This window comes from Castor canadensis, chromosome 16 (genome assembly GCF_047511655.1).
Source record: "Castor canadensis chromosome 16, mCasCan1.hap1v2, whole genome shotgun sequence".
NCBI lineage: Eukaryota > Metazoa > Chordata > Mammalia > Rodentia > Castoridae > Castor > Castor canadensis.
The window spans coordinates 8,364,371-8,370,784 of NC_133401.1; the positions used below are offsets into that span (position 1 = coordinate 8,364,371).

General features: G+C 39.6%; 1 pseudogene; it reads right to left on the reverse strand.

The window, feature by feature from the left end:
• Window positions 1–2,408: 2,408 nt before the first annotated feature.
• LOC141418189 (outer mitochondrial transmembrane helix translocase pseudogene) lies at window positions 2,409–6,397 on the reverse strand (annotated as a pseudogene).
• Between the last annotated feature and the right edge of the window lie 17 nt (window positions 6,398–6,414).

Below are 6,414 nucleotides of genomic sequence, written 5' to 3' on the forward strand. Positions count from 1 at the left end.
ATTTGTCTTACTTCACTTACTACGATCTCCAGTTCCATCCATTTTCCTGCAAATGACATGAGTTTTTCTTCTTTATTGCTGAATAATTTATATACCATGTTTTATCTATTCATCCTTTCATGGGTACCTGGGCTGATTCCATACTCTGGCTGTTGTAGATAGTGTCACAATAAACATGGATGTGCAGGTGTCTCTGTTGTATGCTGACTTTGATTCTGGTTAGTATTTCTTTTTTTGCAAGTAACACAGGAGAGTTTATTGAGATAGAAAAGTGTAAAGTGGGAGAGTAGAGCCCTCAGAGTCTGGGGGGTGAAGGTCCCACGAGAGGGTGCCCTGATTCTGGGAAGTATTTATTATACAAAACAGAAAAGGTAAAGGTTAAACAGAAGATGGATAAATCTACCTACAGGAAGCAAAATTTCTGTTTATGAGAGGATACCACTGAGAAAGCGAAAAGACAAGCCAAAAGCTTTGAGAAGACATTTCTAAGCACACAATTAACAGACTTATATCCCAAATATAGGAATAATTCCTAGTTAATAAGAAAAAATAGCTGAATAGAAAAAAAGAACAGCCTGGCAGAGTGCCTTAAGTGGTAGAGTGCCTGTCTAGCAAGCATGAGGCTCTGAGTTCAAACCCCAGTACTGCCAAAAAAAGAAAAAAAGAAAAAGAAGAGCATGGAAGTAAGAGATTTCATCAAAGAGGGAACTTGAATGTCAATAAACACATAATGAACTCATTGGTAATCAGGGAGATGCAGGTTAAAACCACAAGGAAATTTAATTTTATGCTCCTCAGGTTGACAAATGCTAAAATGTCTGATGAGCAGTTATTACAATGCTAGATTTTTTGTTTAATCCTGGAGAAGTGAAACTCTGTGTGCTGTTCTAGAAATATTGTGTCATTTTCTAGAAAAAATGAAGATGTGAAAGTCCTATGTTATATCCTAACAGACATGTCACCAACGACATGGTTAAGAGTGTTTGTTTATAGAAGCATCATTTGCAATAGGAAAACATTTAAACCTCAGAACATCCATTGATACTTATCTCTGGGCATCTTTTCTTTTTTTGTTCTTGTTTTGTGTTGCTAGGGATGGAACCCAGGGACTTGCACATGCTAGTCTAGCACTCTCCCATTGAGCCACACCTCAGCCTTTTATTTTACAAGTGGTGAAAAATCAGTAGAGACCCCTTTATTATACATTGTAAAATAACAGCATAATCTGGCTATTGAATATGAGACACTTACTTCGGTATCTTGTAATTCTTTGTGGTACTGGGGCTTGAACTCAGGTCCTTCACCTTGAGCCACTCCACCAGCCCTATTTTTGTGAAGGGTTTTTTGAGATAGGGTCTCTTGAACTATTTGCCTAGGCTGGCTTCCAGCTGTGACCCTTCTGATCTCTGCCTCCTGAGTAGCTAGAATTGCTGGCGTGAGTCACCAGCACCTGGCTGGGAATTTGTATTTTGTATTCATTTTTTCCATCATCTTCACAATCTTTCATAATTTGCTTTTTGTTTTCCAAGGTGTTCTGCAACCTCTACTCAAAGTACAAATGAATAAATATATTATCCACGATGTTCTTGCAAGAGACATTGTCAGAAACTAATCTGATTCATGAAGAGAGGTAGAGTTTCAAAGAAATAGAACAAAATCATCTGAAGCATAAGTTGATCTCTGGTGAGTCAGAAGACATCTTAAGATTATGGTACACTGCTTTTCTCATGGTGCATGTCTAGGTGTTTGGAACAGAGTTTTGCTTGGTGGACTTAGGAACAAAAAATTTCCATATGCAGCTTTACATGCCGTCAAATGACTATAGATATGATATAGGAATTTTGATGTGCACTTTTGTACTTCATGAGACCAGAATTTATAATATGTTGAGAAATTTTTAAAAATTAAAATACAAGATGAGTATTTTAGCACATTCAGTAATGGCTACTCATTTCTTTTTTGGAGACCAAATTATATTTGACTGTAATAAAAAATATAACTTCTAAATACCATATAAAATACATGATTACAACAGAACTGTTGCATTATAAGAAGGTCATGTACATGTATTGAACTGAGGTTTCTCAAACCTGTTCTTTTGAAAGTCTTTCAATTCATCTTTAATGTGAGTCATTTGAAACAAAAAAAAGTCTACACAATGTGCTAGCAGAAAGAGGTGAAGTCATTGTTGGTCACACGTCTGCCTACCAACCATTCAACCATGATCACTGAGTGGTATTTTTATTTGATTATCTTGACAACCATTATAACTGAGCCACAAGTGTGTATCAGATGTCTCATCTAATCAACCACAGAGAGAGAGAGAGAGAGAAATGCTCAATTTTGAAAAAGCTAAAACAAAAGACAACTAGAAATGGCTGAATAACAGTACTTGTGAGACACAACCTTAAATCTTAGTTTTGGTACTTTTGGATTCAGTAGGGGGTAAAAAAATTTCTGTATTCAAAAATGTCTACAGAATGTCAAAAATCTAACACACACACACACACATGTCTAGGAACAAGCACCTAACCACATCCCTGTTTCCCACTTATGACCCAAGGAACCATTCATTAGTTTGAGACCAGCTTAGAGGCTATAAGGCTACATAAATCATGACCAAAGAGATCAGGTACATGCGCCCACACGCAGGCTGGCTTAAATTTTTCCTCCTCGTGATTCTTGGCAAGTAGTAATACTATTTATATATCCGCTATACTTCAATAACTTAGAATTCAGAGTACAAAACCCACAAACACGGAACTCCTTCACTGTTTTAAGAGCACGTTTCACTCTGTTTCCATTTTTCTGATAAAAAGGCACAGCAAACTAGATCACTGAACTGTACAAATGATCTCTACTTTTTTTTGTTTTTTCTTGCTGTGTTGGGGATCAAACATAGCGCCTTGTGTGTGCTAGACAAGCACTCTTTCACTAAGCCACATCTCCAGCCCTCTTGATGTAACGAGACATGTTAAAATATTCGGAAACACTGCTGCTTTGATTTTGGCATCTTTTCAATTGCCCGGTGGAGGTCTTAGCTGTTTCATCTTCGTGACTTCCTCTCTACGGAGAATTAACACTCTGACACAGAGAAGGACAACATCATGACACATCTCTTCTTGGTCACTTTCTGAAAGCCCCTGAGTTTCCTGGGCAACTAGCACGTCTGCATGCTTATCCACACTTTTATTTTTCAAGAGGAGCCTCAACATTGCTTCTCGCATCAGGGTGGTTGATAGGAAATCATGTAGGCCTTCTTCTCATCAAAGCCAAGTCAAAGTCCTGAGGACCATGAATAGCTCCCACCACTGTGACCTGGCAGCTGTGATCAGTGTCCACCCCATCCCAGAGACTCATAAACTGAGCTCTCCTCATGACTGTAGAGCTATGGTTCAAACTCAAATGGTTTCATAGAAAGGCATCTATTCCATCTGTAGCGATGGTGGAAGGCTATAGCTTTATGGCAAGGGAGAAGCAGAAGCCAATTTCTGAGAATTCTCCATGTGACTTCCCAGTCAGTGCTAAAGGCTGAAGGTTAATAAACCAACAGCCTGCTTCTGTGGCAGTCAACAGCCTCCAGAGCCACAAAGAATACCTTTCAGAGGCTGCAGAGGCTTGAAATTTTCCAAAGAATGCTTCTTTTTTAATAGGTAAGGTAACCTGTGTCTTTCAGATCCTAATGATGTCACATAACCCTGCTATATCATGCATGCTAAAATAAGCAGCAATACTCATTTCATATTCCAAGAACTTCAGAATTTCACACTAATTTGCTTCAATAGTTTTTCTGCCCAGAGGTAGAACAGCCTCAGCAAGAACCCTCACTGGCCTTGCACATGTAGGAAATGCTGCAAATATGGCTGGGCCCTACTATCTTTTCTTACAAGGACACAAACCATTGGATTTAGGGTCTGCCCTAATCTTATAACCTCATTTTCAATAAACTTATTTCAACTGCAAATACCCCATTTCCAAATAAAGTCACATTCTGAAGTCCTGGGTCGTCATGAATTTTTTAAGGGACACTATCCCCTCCAAATTTTCTTATTGGTATATGTGACTAGTGCTCACTCATTTTACTCTGTTGATGGACATTTGGGTTGTTTTTAAGTTTTTGCTCTGTAAACTGCTGACATAAATGTCCTTGTACATGTGCTCTGGACAACATGTGCAAGAGTTTATGATACACACTCAGGAGTGGACTCACAGTAGTATAGGCTTATGGAAATGGCAACTTTATAAGATACTGAAGCACTATTTGCCAAAGTGATTGTAACCACAACCTTCCACATGCCAGGCAAGCATTCCACTACTAAGCTACACCCCAGCCCTGTTCAACATAGTAAAAACAATCAGACTTTTACATTTAATTCTTTTTTGGTATACTGCTTATGAAATATTTCCATCACCAGGTGCTGATGGCTCACGCCTGTAATCCTAGCTACTCAGGAGGATCACAGTTTGAAGCCAGCCAGGGCAAATAGTTCATGAGATCCTATCTTGCAAAGCCCATCACAAAAAAGGGCTGGTGGAGTGACTCAAGGTGAAGGCCCTGAGTTCAAGCACCAGTACTGCAAAAAAAAAAGTATAGTTCTATCTATCCTTTCATATATGTGAGCATAGCCTGCTGGTATTCTTTGCATCGACATCTGTATTTGAATAATTTTGCCACCACACTTGATGTCTTTTTAAAAGTATTCCTTGTACATCTTTTTTAATCCTTACTTTTGAAGTTAAATTTTTACTATGAAATGTTCATACATACTAAAAAAGATAGTACATAATAATGAACTCTTATGTACACCTTATCCTGCTTCAACATTTATCAACATTTTTTATTCTTACTTCATTCAACTCTGCCCTTCCTTCGTGGAGTCTTAAAAGTTAATATCATAAATATTTTCATATAAATTAAAAGATAAGCTGCCTTTAAAAAAAACAAAAACATAACCAGCTGGGTGCCTGTCACACCTGTAATCCTAGCTACTCAGGAGGCAGACAGCAGGAGGATCGTGGTTCGAAGACAGCCCAGACAAATAGTTTGCAAGCCCCTATCTCGAAAACACCCATCACAGAAAGGGCTGGCAGAGTGGCTCAAAGTGAAAGCTCTGAGTTCAAGCCGCAGTACCACAAAAAAAGTAATTTAAAATTACCAGATTACTACCAAAATTAGCATAAATTTGTGTTCATGATGGACTTTCAAGAGTTTTTTCATGGACCATCTTCTGGAGGAAGAATTATTACCTAAGATAAACAAAATCCATTCCTTTAATGGCCCTGTTTTTTTCAACTGCAGGTGTCAAGCCCAGGGCCTTGAGCCTGCTAATCAAGCACTCTACTACTGAGCTACACAAACAGCAATTGGCCGTATTTTTAAAATGAGTTCAAACGAGGTACATAATTTGCCTGAAGGTCAGCATACCCTCATCAGAGCATAGGTTGAGTTCCCTCAAAACACTTTCCTCACCTGCTGGAACTGGTGGAGCACAGACTCTCCCACAACAGTCAGATAGAACTTCCTGCTAGAAGCAGTATCTCACGGGCAGACGTGAAGACGTTCACGGGCAGATGGAAAAGTTTTTCTGTACACCCCATCCCTACTCTAAGAAAGGGAGTAGGAGGAAGTCAAGGGGGCTCTCACTGCTTCAGAATTTCCATATAGAAACTAATAGAAGAGTCAGAATGTGGATTTAAGGCTTCATTTACATAGTAAGGACATCATTATCAATTACATTTTAGTTTCCAAGCACAGAAAAACAGCAAAGTTTTCTTTAGATAGGGTCACGTTGACCCTATTAAACATACGATTAGTAGTATTATTGCTGCCTACTATTTTATTGAGGTCGTTGGGGTGAAGGCTAAGGGAACTGATGGGGATTCAAGCCTCCATTCCCTCCACCAGCCCGTCAGAAGGGACACCTTATGTCTCCCCCCTTTCACTTCCACCGTATTTCCAAGGATGGTTCAAAGTCTTACCACCCTTCTGGCTGTGGATACCATTGTGATGTCTCTCAGTGTTGCTTGGGATTTCACCCAGAAGCGAGTCCCATCCTGGCCTCTACACCCTCCATGAAACGGATGTGCCATCATGATTTCTCCATTTTCCTGATTTTCTCATAATCCCTTCTTTTCAATGGCTTTTTCTGTTCCCTATGGTATCTTCCAGCAGGTGATTGTTCATTGTGCTACAGCATAGTATCTTGAGTGACATTTCTAGGTAATAACATAAAGCTTCGGACCCCATGTTCCGAACCTTCCTTCTCCGTGCCAGAAACCCACTCAAACAAGGGCCACCGTCCTGCGTTCTGCGGCGATCCGTTAGTTCTTTCTCTGTTATCTCTGCCGTACGAAACGGAAAAACATCAAAGATGGCGGCGCGTGTGAAAAGGCACATCGGGCGCGGCCATGTTT